The 15,301-nt window shown below is 50.3% G+C and overlaps 1 long non-coding RNA gene across 1 annotated transcript; it reads right to left on the reverse strand.

The window, feature by feature from the left end:
- Positions 1 to 1,895: 1,895 nt before the first annotated feature.
- LOC138061594 (uncharacterized) lies at positions 1,896 to 9,382 on the reverse strand. The gene is made up of 4 exons (XR_011135451.1): positions 8,601 to 9,382; positions 7,379 to 7,636; positions 4,940 to 5,045; positions 1,896 to 4,719 (listed from the first exon to the last, which is right to left on the reverse strand). It is a non-coding gene; the product is annotated as an uncharacterized lncRNA (long non-coding RNA).
- Between the last annotated feature and the right edge of the window lie 5,919 nt (positions 9,383 to 15,301).

The following is a 15,301-nucleotide window of genomic DNA, read 5'->3' on the forward strand; positions in this document are numbered from 1 at the left end:
TGCATATCTACTTTGTATCAGTAAATACGAGGACAATGCAGGGCCAAAGAAATCTGTGCTTCTGCAAGCCGCGGTGTTCCTTCGCTGAGGCCAATGTCAGCCAAGTGGAAATAAAGGCAGAAAGGCAGCTTGCAGAAGGACAAAAAACAAACAAACAAAAAAAAAACCCCTTCAAAGCACAGGTCTCTATCCTTTCCGAGGTGGAAAGGAGGCTGTGTAGGGTTCTGGGGGAGGGGTTCTTTTTAAATTTTTTTTCCCTTGGAAATGAAAAGGAATAGCAACCTAGCATTCTTTTTCACTTCAGATAAGCTGAATCAGGGGCTTCCAAGGACAAATGAATCTTTAAAAATAGCTAAACTGTTTTTGAAAAAAAGTTAAGTAGGTGCTTACAAAACAGCACAAGTGTTTTAATGATTCCTTTCAGATGTTGCTTGTTAGTATCTGAGATCATCATTTTCCAGCTGCCCATAGTAAACATGACCTGAATTTTTACAGTGATACAAGGACAAAAAGCAATTTTTCTCCCTCGTTAAAGATCATCCTCCTGACTTCTCAGAGCACCACTTTAGAAAGACATTCCCTTAACTTTGGCTTTCTTTAAGGACTGACAAAGAGAATACATCATTCTCCAGTGTAATTATTTTGCACTTACGTCAACTTAATAACATCAAAAGACCGAATCCCTAGGTTTCACTGAAATACCACATTGACGGCAAGCGTTTTCCTTTTGGGTAGTGAAGTTCTGCACAGAATACTCCACTGTGGCCAGTCACCACTGTTAGACCTTCACTGTTAAGTGCAGATCTAAAGAAATTAAGATAGCAGGTTTGGGCTGCTTACGGCTGTTGGCTAGAGAGGGAATAGTTCCCTCTAGTGTAGCACTGCTGCAGGAGGCCTGGGAAAGGCTCGCAGGCATCCAGAGACTAGCAATTAAAAGCCCCTATTTTCAGCTGAAATGTGTGTGCCTCCTACCGATCCAAGTGACCTCTGGGGTTCCTGGCAGAAGAACATGGACTTCTCTCCCCTCCCCAGTTTTACTAATAAAGACTTTTACTTGCAGGTTATGCAAATGTAGGGCTGTGCTAGCATAAAAATTCTTTTTTTTTTTTTTTTTTTTTGCCAATTGCAGTAAGTCACCTAATAAATCAAGTATAAACCCCCTCCCTCTTTCCTGCTGCAGTTGTCGAGCTCAACAATTTGTGGTAAAATATTACTCACTGGCAGTCTGGCCTGTGCGAGAAGCTCTGCCTCGGTAAAGACAGCCCCCTAAATCACTGCTTTGTCACAGAAGCCACAAGCATAACCAAAAAGACTGCTTACACACAGACCTTATGAGAATAAGGCCAACAAGACAATAGTTCCCTTGGCATCCTTTTTGTCAGAGCTTTCATTAATGTTGTGAACGCCTCTTTCTACTTTATCCGCCGCCGACTGCTCACCGCTGTCAGCCTGGCAGAGGAACGGCACAAACCAGCCCCAACGAGAGTCGGAGCAGAGGCGGAGAAGGAGAGCCGCGATGGGAATGAGCGATTTGGACATGATTTTGCATTTCTTTTTCATAAGCCTGCTCTTTCCAGCGACCCCGTTACCTATCTTCTTGCCTGTCTGCTCTGCTAATTCGCTTCTAGCCTCCACCAGCTTGCTCTTATGCTATTTGAAGTGATGAAAATTGGGAAATTTATGCACATCAAGGCTTTTACACCACAGGGCCTGCAGAGACGGAGCAGTGATGGACGCACGGATCACCTGAGGAGCGCTAAGACGTTTTGGCTGCCTAAGGCCTGATTCTGATGCTGTCACTCAGGCAAACCTGCTACCGAAGTCGCTTAGAGTTTTACGCAGTACTGATCACAGAATTGGACCAAAGTTGCCAAAATTGTTCCCCAGCAGGTCCGTGTCCCTGCTTGTGTCCCCTGTGGTGACCACCACCAAAGCCAGGAGCTGCATGTTCCCCGCTGCAGCCCAAAGACCCTGTCCAGCTCCGTGGGAAGCCGGCCGGGGCAGGCAGTGAGCAGCAGTGATTTCGAGGACACTTTGACTCACATGGACACTTTGACTCAAGAATCAGCACTCAGAGCAGGAGCGAGGGCATAAATTACTGCACTTTTACAGCCCCACATGACATTCTGCTAGAAAACCTGTCCCAGGCTGACAAGTCTGAGGGCAAAAAGGCCGTTTTCATTTGTTTGGGCTACACACAGAAGAGGGACGAGCAGGATGCAGGACATCGATGCAGGACAGCACCCGGCGCTGCTGCCTCTCCAAAGCCAGCTGTGCACAGATCACAAACGCCCCGTCGCCAACACGGCGCGCGCTCCTATCTGCCTCCCTCCTGCACCGCGTGCTAATCAGCGGGGGTTTATCAGCGGCCGGCACCAGCAGCCGTGCCGGGGGCCGGGCCACCCCGCGCTATCGGGCTGGGCAGGCCTCGCGCGTGCTGCCCACCTCTCAGAAACGCACGGCTGGGGCTCGTTCCTGCCGAACCGCGCTGCCGGGCAAGGAAAGCGAGCCCGTTCGGCAAAGCCGGAGCAAAACCCACCCCCGGCCAGGCAACCGCTCAGAAACGCCCACCCCAGAGGTCTACGGTTTCTGCCCTCAAACGATTCCAGTTTAAAAACTCTGCCTACGGCAGTCCTGGGAACAGCGGCCGCGGCAAAGCTCCTGTCCGCGTCCAGCTGCAGGGAAACCGCGTCGCCCTTGCAAGACTTTCCCTTCAGCGTCTCACGCAATCCCCCGTTCTCCGCCAGAAGGAAATTACATAAACTGTACCTGGAAAGGAAGAGTTTGCAGGCCAAAAAACAGTTTTTTCTGTTTCCTCTCCCTTTTCTTGGTTACTTTCCTTCTGCCTCTGCCAGTGAGCAGGGTCAGAGCCCTTCACAGCTTCTTTCAATATTGCAATCACCAGCTCGCAGCAAAGAGAAACTGGAAATACCCTCCCTCAATGCCAAGCATTTACATGCAAAAATACATTCACGTTTTAATTGCTAAAATATTTGCACCGAGACAGCCCCTATCCTTTCCAGAGCTGTAGGGAGATCTTGACATCTTTATGTTTTTTATTCATTGTATTTTGCACAGTTTTGAATGAGACAAAAATTTCAACCGCAGCGTTTTTCTTCAAGTACATACCGAACGTCAAAACCGTGAGGAAGGCAGGGCTGCACCGAAGGCAGGGCTGACCCTTGTTTCCTTGGTCCTCCCGCGGGTACCAGGATATGGGCTTGCAGAGGGCACAGCCCGCTTCGGCGGGCTCCTCGGCGCGCCAAATCCAACTGATGCAAACACCAGCGCTTACAGATTTACTCAGGTATTTAAAAGCATTTCCTGGACTATGTTCTTCAAGGACTACACCCTGATCCTGTGGTCGGGCCTATGTGTTGGACTTCTCCGCAGGAAAAAAACCACCTTCAGTGCGCAAGAGTGGGCCAAACCGGTCAGCTAACGAACGCGCAAAGTGATAACCAGCCATGAACTGTACATTTACGTCAAATTCTATTTTAAATACGCAAGGAAATAACTGCAATAAATACCAGAATTTATTTTTAAGTGGTTATTTCAAAATCATATGTAAAAAAGCATAGATACATGCACGTTGGTATGTACTTTTTCACTGCCAGAACAGCAGATAATTCATAAACTTTACAGCAAGTTAATTGCTCACAGTGTGCGTGAGTCAGGAAGGGAGCATAAAGGCAGATTTGTGCAACAGAGAGCAAAAATTAATCCTGAAAATTGCGCACAGCGGGAACTCTCACCCATCAGCTGGATCCGGGGCCGTGGTACCAGTGAGTCAATTTGCCCGCCAAGAGGAGGAAGCATCCTACCTAGGTCATGGAAAGAAAAACGGAAGCCTTGCCATATCCTAGTAGTGGTAATTAAAACTAACGCCCTGACACAGGAAATTAAAGCTGTCACATGAGGCACCGCTTAAATCCGTGAAGCCGGCTTCTAACAACCAGAAACTATGGAAAGAAACTTTCTTCGTCTTCATGCAAACTCTTAAGTGCAAGCAGACCTTTGCTCCTCTCCGCATAAGCCCCCCTGCGTGGACGAATGCTGGCACCTCCGGGGCCTGCCTCAGAGCAGGGGCCCCGGGACGGCGCGGGCGGGCGCCGGCAGCCTCCTTCCCACCCAGCGGCAGTACCTGCAAACCTGCAGCTAGCTCGCAGCCGCTCCTTTCACCGGTGAGCACTAATGTTCTTCTACACAGGGCCTCTCATTCCTGAAAATCCATTATCAGAGTCCGACCAAAAATAAAGAATTAAAAGCACAGTCTTCTGCAACTGTGTGGAAGATAGCAGACCCCAAGCCCTATTTGCAAAGGGAGCGGGCAAGAGCGTTCGAAGACACACCCTGCATACGTGCAGCATGAGCAGAGACCGAAAACCGTGTCACCACGTTTGCAGTCAGGATCGGCCAAAAGAGAGGAGAGCAGCACTGGCTTTTCAGTGCAGAGCTTTTCATGCACGGACAGACCTTTGTCACCCAGCACGTGTTGGAATAGTCCCTAGTAAACGCTGGAAAGTAACGCTTTAAAACCGGCAGCTTTCCTGGGTATCCGGCGCGCTTTTCGTGTATGCTTCAGTCTTGCAGCGCAGCGAGACGTCCTCAGGCTCACGTGAGGCGCCCCCGGGTCCTGCCACCCTCTCGCTCTCGCCTTCAGCCCTCCGCGCCAGTAAGGCCTCTGGCGCGTCAAGCGGGCGACATGCAATCAGAAAGCTAAAACGTTGAAACGTTGAAAGATTAGCGCGAACTTCACAATCGTTCCCTCATCACCGCGGCCAGCTCCTCGTATTGAGACACGACAGCGGGGTTGACACGGGCTAGGAGGTTTCCAACGCCAAGCTGGGCGAGCGCGCGGCCGAACCCCCCCCAGATGCCCGGGCTCTTCTGAACCACCTGCTTCTGCTTAGCCAAACAAACAAAGTTTGTCACTAACCCCGAGCGTCACTCTCCACCGCTGACGTTTCTTTGCATGTCGCAGACCACAGCTTCCTCTGGAAACCCTGAACTTCGGTGCTCCTGCAGTTTTTACACGCGTGAGGCTGTAGAAAAGACCAGAAAAACAAGAAAACAAGCGCCGGCGCAAGCTACCGTATCTGCGGCAACAGCTGAAACGCAGACTGACGCGGGGGGGACGTGAGAGGCGTCAGGAAGGGGCCGCCCGACGCCCCCCAGCGATGCCGTAACGGACGTCGCGAGCCGGGCGCCCCCCGAGCGAGGCCGACGGGCCGGGGCTGGTCCTGGCAACGCGGCTCTGCTGCCGCCGGCGCTCCTGCCCCAGGGCCGCGGGCGCCCCCGCGCGCCGCCGAGCCGGGCCGGGCCGGGCCGGGCTGGGCTGGGCCAGGCAGAACCGAACCGAGCCAGGCTGGGCCCAACTGAACCGAGCCGGGCCAGGCAGGGCTGCGCCAAGCCAAGCTGGGCTGGACTGGGCCAGGCAGAACCGGGCCAAGCTGGGCCGGGCCGGGCTGGACCGGGCAAAACTGGGCCGAACTGAATCAAACCGAGCTGGGCCGGGCTGGGCAGAACCGGGTCAAGCTGGGCCAGGCTGGGCAGAACCGGGCAAAACTGGGCCGGGCTGGACCGGGCAAAACTGGGCCGAACTGAATCAAACCGAGCTGGGCCAGGCTGGGCAGAACCAGGTCAAGCTGGGCCAGGCTGGGCAAAACTGGGCCAAGCTGGGCCGGGCCGGGCTGGACCGGGCAAAACTGGGCTGAACTGAATCAAACTGAGCCGGGCCGGGCCGGGCTGGGCCGGGCCGAGCGGAGCCGAGCCGGGCTGGACCGGGCAAAACTGGGCTGAACTGAATCAAACTGAGCTGGGCCGGGCTGGGCAGAACTGGGCCAAGCTGGGCCGGGGCAGGCTAAGCTGAGCCAAGTGGAGCCAGGCCGAGCCAAGCTGGGCCGAGCCAAGCCGGGCCGGGCCGAGTGGAGCCGAGCCGAGCCGGGCCAGGCCGAGCCGAGCCGAGCCGAGCCGAGCCGGGCCGGGCCGGGCCGAGCCGAGCCGAGCCGGGCTGGACCGGGCAAAACTGGGCTGAACTGAATCAAACTGAGCTGGGCCAGGCTGGGCAGAACCGGGCCAAGCTGGGCCGGGCCGGGCTGAGCTGAGCCAAGTGGAGCCGGGCCGAGCGGAGCTGAGCCGAGCGGAGCCGAGCCGAGCGGAGCGGAGCCGGGCTGGGCCGGGCCGAGCCGAGCCGAGCCGAGCCGGGCCGAGCGGAGCCGAGCGGAGCCGAGCCGAGCCGAGCCGGGCCGGGCCGGGCCGAGCGGAGCCGAGCGGAGCCGAGCCGGGCCGAGCCCCGTCGCCTCCGCGGAGCCCGGCGCGGCTCTGCGCGGCCCGCGGGCGCCCTCTGCCGCCACCTCTCGCCGCTGCGCGGGGCGCGGCCGGAGCGCGGGGGGGGGGCGGGAGCCCGGCGGTGCGCGGCCCCCCGCGGAGGCGGGATGCGCGGCGGCGCAGGAAGGCACCGATGACTCAGGTCTGGCGGCGGCAGCGCAGCAGCCGGACCCGCTTCCTCCCGGCCGGGAGCGCGGGCGGCCAGCGGCGGCTGCGCGCTGCGGGGCCGCGGCAGGCAGGGAGGGCGCGGCGCGGCGCGGCGCGGCGCGCAGCCAGGCCAGGCGGGCTCTCTAATTTCCGCCGTCATCGGTGCTTTTCAGCTGACAGCCTCTTTCTCGTGCTAGGTCTTTTTTGTTGTTGTTTGTTTGTTTGTTTTGTTGTTTGTTTTCTTTAAAAAAGCTGTATTTTTCTCGACAGTCAGAAGCCGGTCCCGCGCGGTTGTTACTGGCTGCGCCCAGAGAGCCTCGCATGCCGGGTCACCCTGTCACTACATGAATCTGACGCTTTAAGCATGACGCTTTTAGGAAAGTGCAGTACACGAGCGCTTTAACGTTATGTTCTGCGGGAAGGACCGCAGCAGATGCTGACGATGCGGATGGTCTGGGCAGCGCAGAGGCTCCTGCTGCGACCCCCAGGCAAACTCACGCCCCCAACGTGGGGCGACATCCCTTAGGACCCGGCTCTCCTTCCCCAGCACCTTCTCACGCTCTTGGCGTTCAGGTTACAGCGAAGCAGTATTGGACTCGGATCCAGTCATTGGCATGCAATGAGCATTTTCTATATGTAAAAACAACCAATACGCTTCTCCCCCCCCCCCCAACAAAAAAGTCCACTGCAAGCGACGCAGTAGCCTGCATACGTTAGGAATTCCCCTCCCTGATTTAGTTTCCTTGGGAAACTTGGTGAAAGAAAGGGCGCCTAAGCAGCACAGTGAATCAGTCCTGCCTATTTTAAGTGATCTAGAACTCAATGAGTTAGAAATACAGCGGTCTGCTAAAAATTACACAGCCAGAAAACATACAGCTATGCAGTGAGTACCCCCACTCACCTTCCTCTACCGCACTTCAACAGCAGACGTGATCTGGCATTTTTTTCTGTTATTAAGCCGATTGCTGGTAGCTTGAAAGTCATTTTATTTCTTGCCACTTATAAAGCTGTGCGGTAAAAACAGAAATACCTTTTGTCAAAGGTGCTTGTCCAAAGATGAAAGTCCAAGGCTCAAAAGGATAAAGGTCTGTCACGGTTATTTCCACAATATAGGAAGCATCTCTGGGTTTTTCCTTCTTCAGATTTTTCAAGGGGTCCTCTAAAAAAAAAAACAACAAAAGTGCCTTGCTGCACTGGCCGGTCTGAGCATTCAGACACAGTAATATCCCAAACATAGATTTTTCAAGTGCAAATTCTCTTTGCAGATTTGGGCCTCCAGACAAACTATCCTATAAATTCTTTTCTGATTTACAGATTCTTGAAATATTTATTACTTTACAGAAGCAGAAATGGCAATAATCGAATTAGATGCTTGAATATATTGTTGACTGCAAGTGGAAAAAAGTCTTCCTAGGCCTATGGATACTAAGTGGGCTCAACAAAATTCCTGTAGCCCAAACCACAAAAAATCATCATCATGAATGACCAAACAGTACATTTTGTTACTGTGGCCAAGGAAAATTTGTCTTAACTTAAACAAGCTTGACGAGAGTTTGATCTTTACCGTCGAAGCTAGCACGTAAATTCTAAATAATTGTGTTCAAAAAAAGGGCAAAACATCTATCTATCTGAGCACTTTATTTTAGCAAGTTTAACTAGTTTCATCGGACTCTAATGCCCTACAGACCATGGACTTTACAAATATAACAGAATGCTTCAGCTGCTTCTCGGAGCACGATCCTGCTGCTCTTAGCCCATGAGGAACCTCGCTGTCTGCCACAGAGCCACTTACATGAATAAAAATTAGAGAATCAAACCAGCTGCAGGAGCTGTGATTTGGACTTGGGAGATACTGAGCGTTAAACTGTGTTCACATCCACGCTCCTCTGCACGAGAGCCTGGGAACAGCCTTTTGTCAGGCATCTCCGTTCTGACAAACCACTAACGAAGAATCTGAAGTTGTCTGTCCATCAGCAATACTGACTGAAAAGGGTCTCAAGAAATTTAGAGTCTTTTTTTTTCAATAATCCAATATTTTTGCCATCAGTCAGTTTCTAATCTGTGTGCACATAGCTGTGTGTCTGTAGGTTGCAAGTATATTTCTTTACTCAAAAAGTACATACTGTATGTGAAACGGGAACTGCTTGCAGAATTGTTATGGTCAGACCGTAGTGAAAGGCTTCCCAGTACTGCTTCACCGTTTCACATAATCTTCTGTGCTAACTTCGGTGTCCCCAAACAAATCTGTGCAACGAATCCAAAATGACACAAGATTACTAAGTATTAAGTCAAGCAACTCACACAACAGCTTTTCCCCAGAACTGCAGTATTCCCATTTTTTAACGAATTTCAAATTTCTACCAATTTCTCAGGAGAAAAACACATGCACTGTCTGCAATATGGCATTTATAACATGTCACAAGTATACACGTAACCTTTTACGATTCCTCTGCAATTCCAGGACTTCGTTTCATTAATACTTACCATCCTAACCAATAATAAAGGACATAATTGCACACCAGTGGTCCAAAATTATGCAGCTCATAACAGGAATACAGACGATGTTGGCAATAATTATTGTAACGCTGGGTATATTTTTATTTCCACAGAACAAGGCCATTGCTTATTGCCATCACATCCAAGTAACGCAATATACTAGGCCAAAAAAATACAAAAACAACAGGCAGCACAAAAAAGGATGTCAAAACAGGACAAAACCACGAGCCTCAGCTGTAATTACACCTTCAGTTCGGAAAGGAACAGCACAGCTCTAAACAAGCTGATCAAATAAGAGGCAAATAAGAGCCCCAGGATTTGGCATGTTGCATTTGTTGTTGATTTGTTTTCTTTCCTAGCATGTATTTACAACAGGATTGTAATTATTCATTTAAAATGTGTGTGTGAGAGAGGAGAATGGGCATATTTTACTATGTACAGTTAATTTAGATGTTGTGAAAACTACAAGGAAAACACTAATGCAAATACTTTGTGATTTATCATCATTAGTCCAGGTGCTGCATATATCACCCGTAATTAAACAAGGAACTGTGGTATCCTTGGGTGAACTACCAGAAAGGAAAAAAGCAAGTATTTTGTTCCTGGGAAATTTGTTTTTCCCACTCCTTAATCTCGCCGCTCTGGGGAGCCGCCCCGGCCACCACGGTCTCTGGGGAGGGAGTTGTGGCGGGGACGGTGGCGTCCCGCGGGTTTCGCTCCGCCGAGGCTGGGAGCCGGCGGGAGCCGGAGAGGGGCGAAGGCAGCGGCCGTGCAGCGAGACTCTGCCGAGCTGCTGGCGGCCAAGAGCCCCGCAGGCCACGGAGAGCTAATCGCTGCAGCGGGAAATCCGAGGAAAGGCAGGCTCTGAATCAGACGGGCAGTTGCAGCTTTAGAACAAGATCTTTGTGGTGGCAGGTTGTGCGACTGCATCGTTTGCAAACATCTGTCATCGGTTCTGATTAGTCAAAAATGTGATTTTTGATGAGCTGCACTAGTCAGGGCAATTTCAGTGTCTCCATGAAACCTGCCATTTCTTATGAAGCCCTTAGAGGACGCATGAGCTTTCCAAAGATTTTGGGGGGCTCCTGCAGTGGAGAGAAAGAGCGTGGTCTAACGCTGCGACTGGAGGGCTATACTCGGTGTGCTGAGCGCCGTTTCCAGCTCTCACTACCTACGTGACGGGTGGTAGACATGCCGCTTCGGTCCACAAGTCACTCCACTCATTTTCGAAATAAGTTTCAGAGCATCTGGTCAGAAGTGTCAGTCTTGGAAGAGCGTGGACAGACCTAAAGGAAGCGCGTGTGGAAGTATTAACCGTTGTGAAGTTATTAACAGTGGGGAGTCTAATATGAGACAAAATATAGTGACACAGGACTTGATCTGTGCACTTTTTTGCACAATGTGAGAAGGAAAAACATTGTACACCCAAACATGGCAAAAGAAGGCAGGACTGCTGAAGCTTTCCTAAACACTGCCTGGAGATACCATCTGACAGCACAGAGAGGTAAATGCCTCGTCCACCTACAGAAGCTCCCAGATCCCATTCCACCTCATTCACAATGGGAAATACCCCGTCTTTATGATTTGGGGCAGGGCTTGGGGAAGGGTACAGCTTTCCAATAAGCAAACATTGCCGGTGTCTACAGGAAAGGACCCGTCTTTCTTTGCACCACCTGAGTCTAGTGCTGCCTGTAAGCAGAAAGCAGCCGGTCCTCCCTCTCCTGGGTCTCTTGTGGCTCCTCGGGGCTCTTCGCTGGAGCTCGTCCATGCACACAAACCACATCGCCTTAACAAAATCACTTTCTAAATGTAATGACCGAAATCACCAAATCAGTGTGGCTCCCCATAAAATGGGCACATGGTGGCTTAAGATCTGTTCTCATTTTATTCCTGTTTGTGTCCTTCAATTAAACGAGTGCGATTTCTGTGCAAAACCGGGGCCTCGATGCACAGCGTTTGCAGGAACCGGCTCTGGTTGCAGGCAGGTTAGCATGCAATGCTCTCTGCTTCTCGAGGGCGTCTGCCAACAGCTGCTGTTTCCTGTTATCCCAGCTGCACAGCGCAGCGCAAGATTTGGGGAGCCCTGCGAAGGACTCAGCCGCTGCCTCTGTGGTATTTACAGGAATTAGCCAGCGCAGCCCCGAGACAGATTTCAGGAAGAACGCAGTTTCTCTCTGTTGCCGTTCAATAAAGAAACCCCTCTACTCAACCCCCAAACTCGAGATGTCATTTCCTGTCATTTCAGTTCCTTTATAGTATCCTGAGAACTGCGGATGTGCCCTGCGAGAGGTGCGAGCCTATCCATCACTCTGTGCCTGGCTCTGCCTTCGCAGCGTACCAGCCCCTGCGTGCAGCAAGGCACAGCGCTGAGCATGGTTCTCTCTGAAGCATCTTGGACAAATGAATCGCTGAGAGGGCTTTCCCGACACCCGAGGAGTAGAGGGCAGCACTAAATGTGAACAAGTAAGAGGGGCACGCCAATGAGCCGTTTTTTTTTTAATTTGATACTCCCACGCAGCACAATTATACCAGCGAGACTCCCGTGTAAAATCAACAGCAAGCGGAGGAGGCCTTCGTGATCTTTTTAACTGCAATATCTCACTTTTTGGAGCAGCACTTGCAAAAATGGGGGAAAAAAGCGTAGCGCCTGGCTGGGCACTAGGAACACACGCTCATTACGGAGCTCTACGCCTTCAGAGGACTGCCTGCCTACACGCGTGCAATCAGGAGAAAATTTTTCTGGGAAAACACTAGACCGTAAGGTATTCCTGGGTTTACTGGTTCTTAGGGGTGTGTCCTCTCTATTCCCCTGCCAGAAGCAGCATTTCCCCAACATACATAATAGTTCTTTGGTGTTTTTACAAAAAACAAACAAACAAAGCTCCAATATTTAAAACTCTTTTGATTTTTTTTTTTTTGTGTTCAAAAGCTTTTACAAACATTAGTAAGGCTTGCTGGGAGATACAAAAGTCTTGTCCATGGTTCCAAAATACAATGCTGCTCTATTTTTTTTTTCTGACCTTTTTATTATTCTCTCAAACATTTCAGAGAGGCGTAAATCAAACTAGCCAAAAGACAGGGATCCCAGGATTCGCGAGCAGTCCTTGCCAGTGGAGCGACAGTGATTTAATTTCACACCTCCCCTTACTGTGGTGTGATTCCTCCAGTGAAGTTGTCCCGAAGCAGGATGTTATCTGCTTTACCCGAAGCCGCTGAGTTAGCACAACGGCTATATTTAGTGCTCAGATGTTCCTGGAATCCAGTCGGGTGCTCAGAGGGGAGCCCGCCGCCCTCTCCCGCAGCCTGAGATGATCCTGGCCGAAGCAAACAGAGAGGTTTCGGATTCTTCTGACAGCCCTGATCTTCTCTGTCCTCCTCATTTCCAGGGACTGTACGTGGCATCATACTGGCATCGCACAGCCACTCACACCCAGCAGTCTTGCTTCAAAACGTTACAGGGCTTTTCTTTAGGCAGAACTGTGAGCAGCAAGTAATCTTGTAATCTTGCCATTTCTGTCAAACAAAGTAGCTGTGCGTTACGGATATGCTGTTTCCCTTACTAGTATTTTCAGCTCTGGCCTATTTTTCACAGGCACCACGTTAAGAGCTCTTCTTGGGCAGCCTGGTTTTGCCCGTGCTGCGTGAGACACAGAGTGACATTTAGACTTGCCATGTCTGCACAAACCGAAATTCTGTCTGACAGGAAAATGGGGGAAAAAATTAGCCCATGCTACAGAAATGTGATCCAAAGAGCTCCAGCCAAGGAAACAGGAATATAAATGAGGAATTTTTTTGTTGTTGTTTTGGGTTGTTATTGTTTGGGGGGTTTTTTTGCTTCTAAGGAGCTGTGAAACATGTGGGTATTTCCTACACCACTGCCAAGATCTGGAACCATTTATTCACAGCGGCGTGTGACTGTTACGAAAGCAAACGTGGAGCTGAGACCTGTGAAATCCTGCCGTGAAGAGATACTGGAGGACCCTGGATTGAAAATAATCCTCAGCAAGAGGATGGCTAGGCCTTTCCTCCAAGGATCTCAAAGTGCTCTACAGAAATTAGCACATAATATTGCCCTTTATCAGGAAATAAAGCATGGAGATATTGGGCTGGAGGTTATCTCGTTTCACCCAAGGAGTCTGAAAGTTCAGCGGCAAAGTCTGCACCGGTCACTTCTGGCCTGGCTGCTCCAGGCTGGCTCCTGCAGAGTTACTCCCTGACCTGCCTGGGACACCCACTCCAGCTGAGGAGACTTGGTGCTTTTTTGTCCCTGTTGACTGTAAGCCTGGAGAGCAGCTCGTCCTGGTGTGAGGGACTATCCTCTGCCGCTGGGAGCAGCCGTGGCAGCGAGCAAAGGTGCTGGACTATGCTGTCCTCCTGCACTCTCCTGCCTTGGGCATAAATCACGCACGGTGGTCTTGCTGTGAGCAAATCAGACGGGGCCTGGAGACGACAAGTAGGAGCCTGGCTCCGGCTGAAGAGTTGGCTGTCCTCCAGCTGTGCTCATCCGCCATCCCTGCTTCTGTGGAGAGGGGAAATAAAACTTGCTGGCCTCCTAGGGAGGAGCTACTTTTGGTGATTAATTTGCATGTCAAACATCTAAGTACTCTCCGCGTATTTATCCAACCGAGGTCTCCTTTATGAAGGAAGAAATCTTGCAATAGCATCAATCAGTGCTTTAACATGACAAAGAAACATCCGTGGTGACTTGCTGCTGACACTTGTGCATTTACAACAACGCTCCTCTCCTTGGTGGCATCCACAATGAAAAGCTGGCAGAGATTATTGTGCACTGATTTATCTCTAACAAATGCAACAAACAGCAATGTTTCATCTGCAACAAAGGGGATTGAGGACTTTGCTACATTCCGAAAAACGTATTTAGAGATATTTCTTCCTGACTATCGCAGAGGTGAGAGAGGGAAAAACAGAAAGATTTCCTACTGTGGGAGCAAAACATTAATGGAACCCACCAAAAGCTATAAGCAGGAGAAGAGGAGGGAGGAGAGCAAGCATTTCTTTGGCCAAGAAGCGCTAAGAGCCGTCTCAGGATGGCGTTGCCTTTCCTTGTCAGAGCCAGTCTTGTGGAGCACAGCCGTTTATAGAACTAGAATTCCTGAGCTTTTTTTGGCTGTGGTTTTAAAAGGTCCTAACTTAAATCACAGATTTATGTCTGCAGTTTTAAGCACGAATACCCTAATCAGTCCGTAGCATCGCTTTACGCACTTCCCATGCATGGCGCAGCTCTCGGTCAGCCTGCAAACACCTGATGGGCACAGACCTGAGGTGGGCGCTTCGCTGTGCTTGGGCTGAATCACATCCCCTTTTCTCCTCGAGTTTTGTAAGCGGGGAAAGGGAGGGGAGGGAGGGGGAAGGACATCCGTACGCGCAAAAGAGGAAGTTTTCCCCTTAATTCTAGACAATTTTTAACAAACGGCAGACATGCTGTAACAAGGCTGTTACTGCTGCAGTCTTGCTCAATTTGCTCCCCTGCAAAATCCTGATATTAACTCTTTGGAATTGCTGGTTTCATTAAAGGGTTTTTTTCTTTGTTTCCTTTTTCTTCAGGGAAAACAGAGGCTGCAGCAGGAAATGGTCATCAATTCATAGCCATTCCCTAGATTAGACTTCAGATTAATAAGAGAATCAAGCTCATACGGAAAAAGTGCTAAATATTATGCCTAGACCACATAAAGATCTGTATCATTTAAAGATGTTACCTTTTCTTTCCATAAAAGCTTAAAACAAAGAACAACCCCAAACCAAAGATGGTGGGTACACACAGCACTCAAACTTGAACTACGTGCCAGAGCTGATGATCATACATATTAATCGTGGACGTGCTTCCTGACGTAACAGCTTGACGTGGTGAGTTGCTGGAGACAAATTATTCAAAGTTGCTGCCATTCCACAAACACCATTTGCACGGTACAGGTTCAATATAAAAACAGTCTTTCAATCAGTACAGAAGTCTATGTGGGGGAGTTTTGGAGTTAAACTGTGTGGTACCCACTGTACCACCTACACTGGCGAGAAACAACTCCAGGGAATACTGGAGTAGGGAGGGGGAAAAACTTGCATCCGATACTGCTAGATATATACTCACGTTTCCTCCTCACTTTCTAAGTCCTAAATTAATCAAAAGCAGTCTGGGCTGTTCAGCATCACCATACTCAGTTGTATGAGATTTAAGTTTTGAACTATCCAGCCTCAGAAGATTTTTTTCACCTATGATGAATGCTAACGAATGTGTTCCAGCCTTGTTTTCTGATGCCTTCCTGTCCTCACTGTCTGCAAAACAGCAAACGTGCAGAGACCTTGCTGGCTACAG

The sequence above is a fragment of the Struthio camelus genome, chromosome 19, assembly GCF_040807025.1.
Source record: "Struthio camelus isolate bStrCam1 chromosome 19, bStrCam1.hap1, whole genome shotgun sequence".
Classification (NCBI taxonomy): domain Eukaryota; kingdom Metazoa; phylum Chordata; class Aves; order Struthioniformes; family Struthionidae; genus Struthio; species Struthio camelus.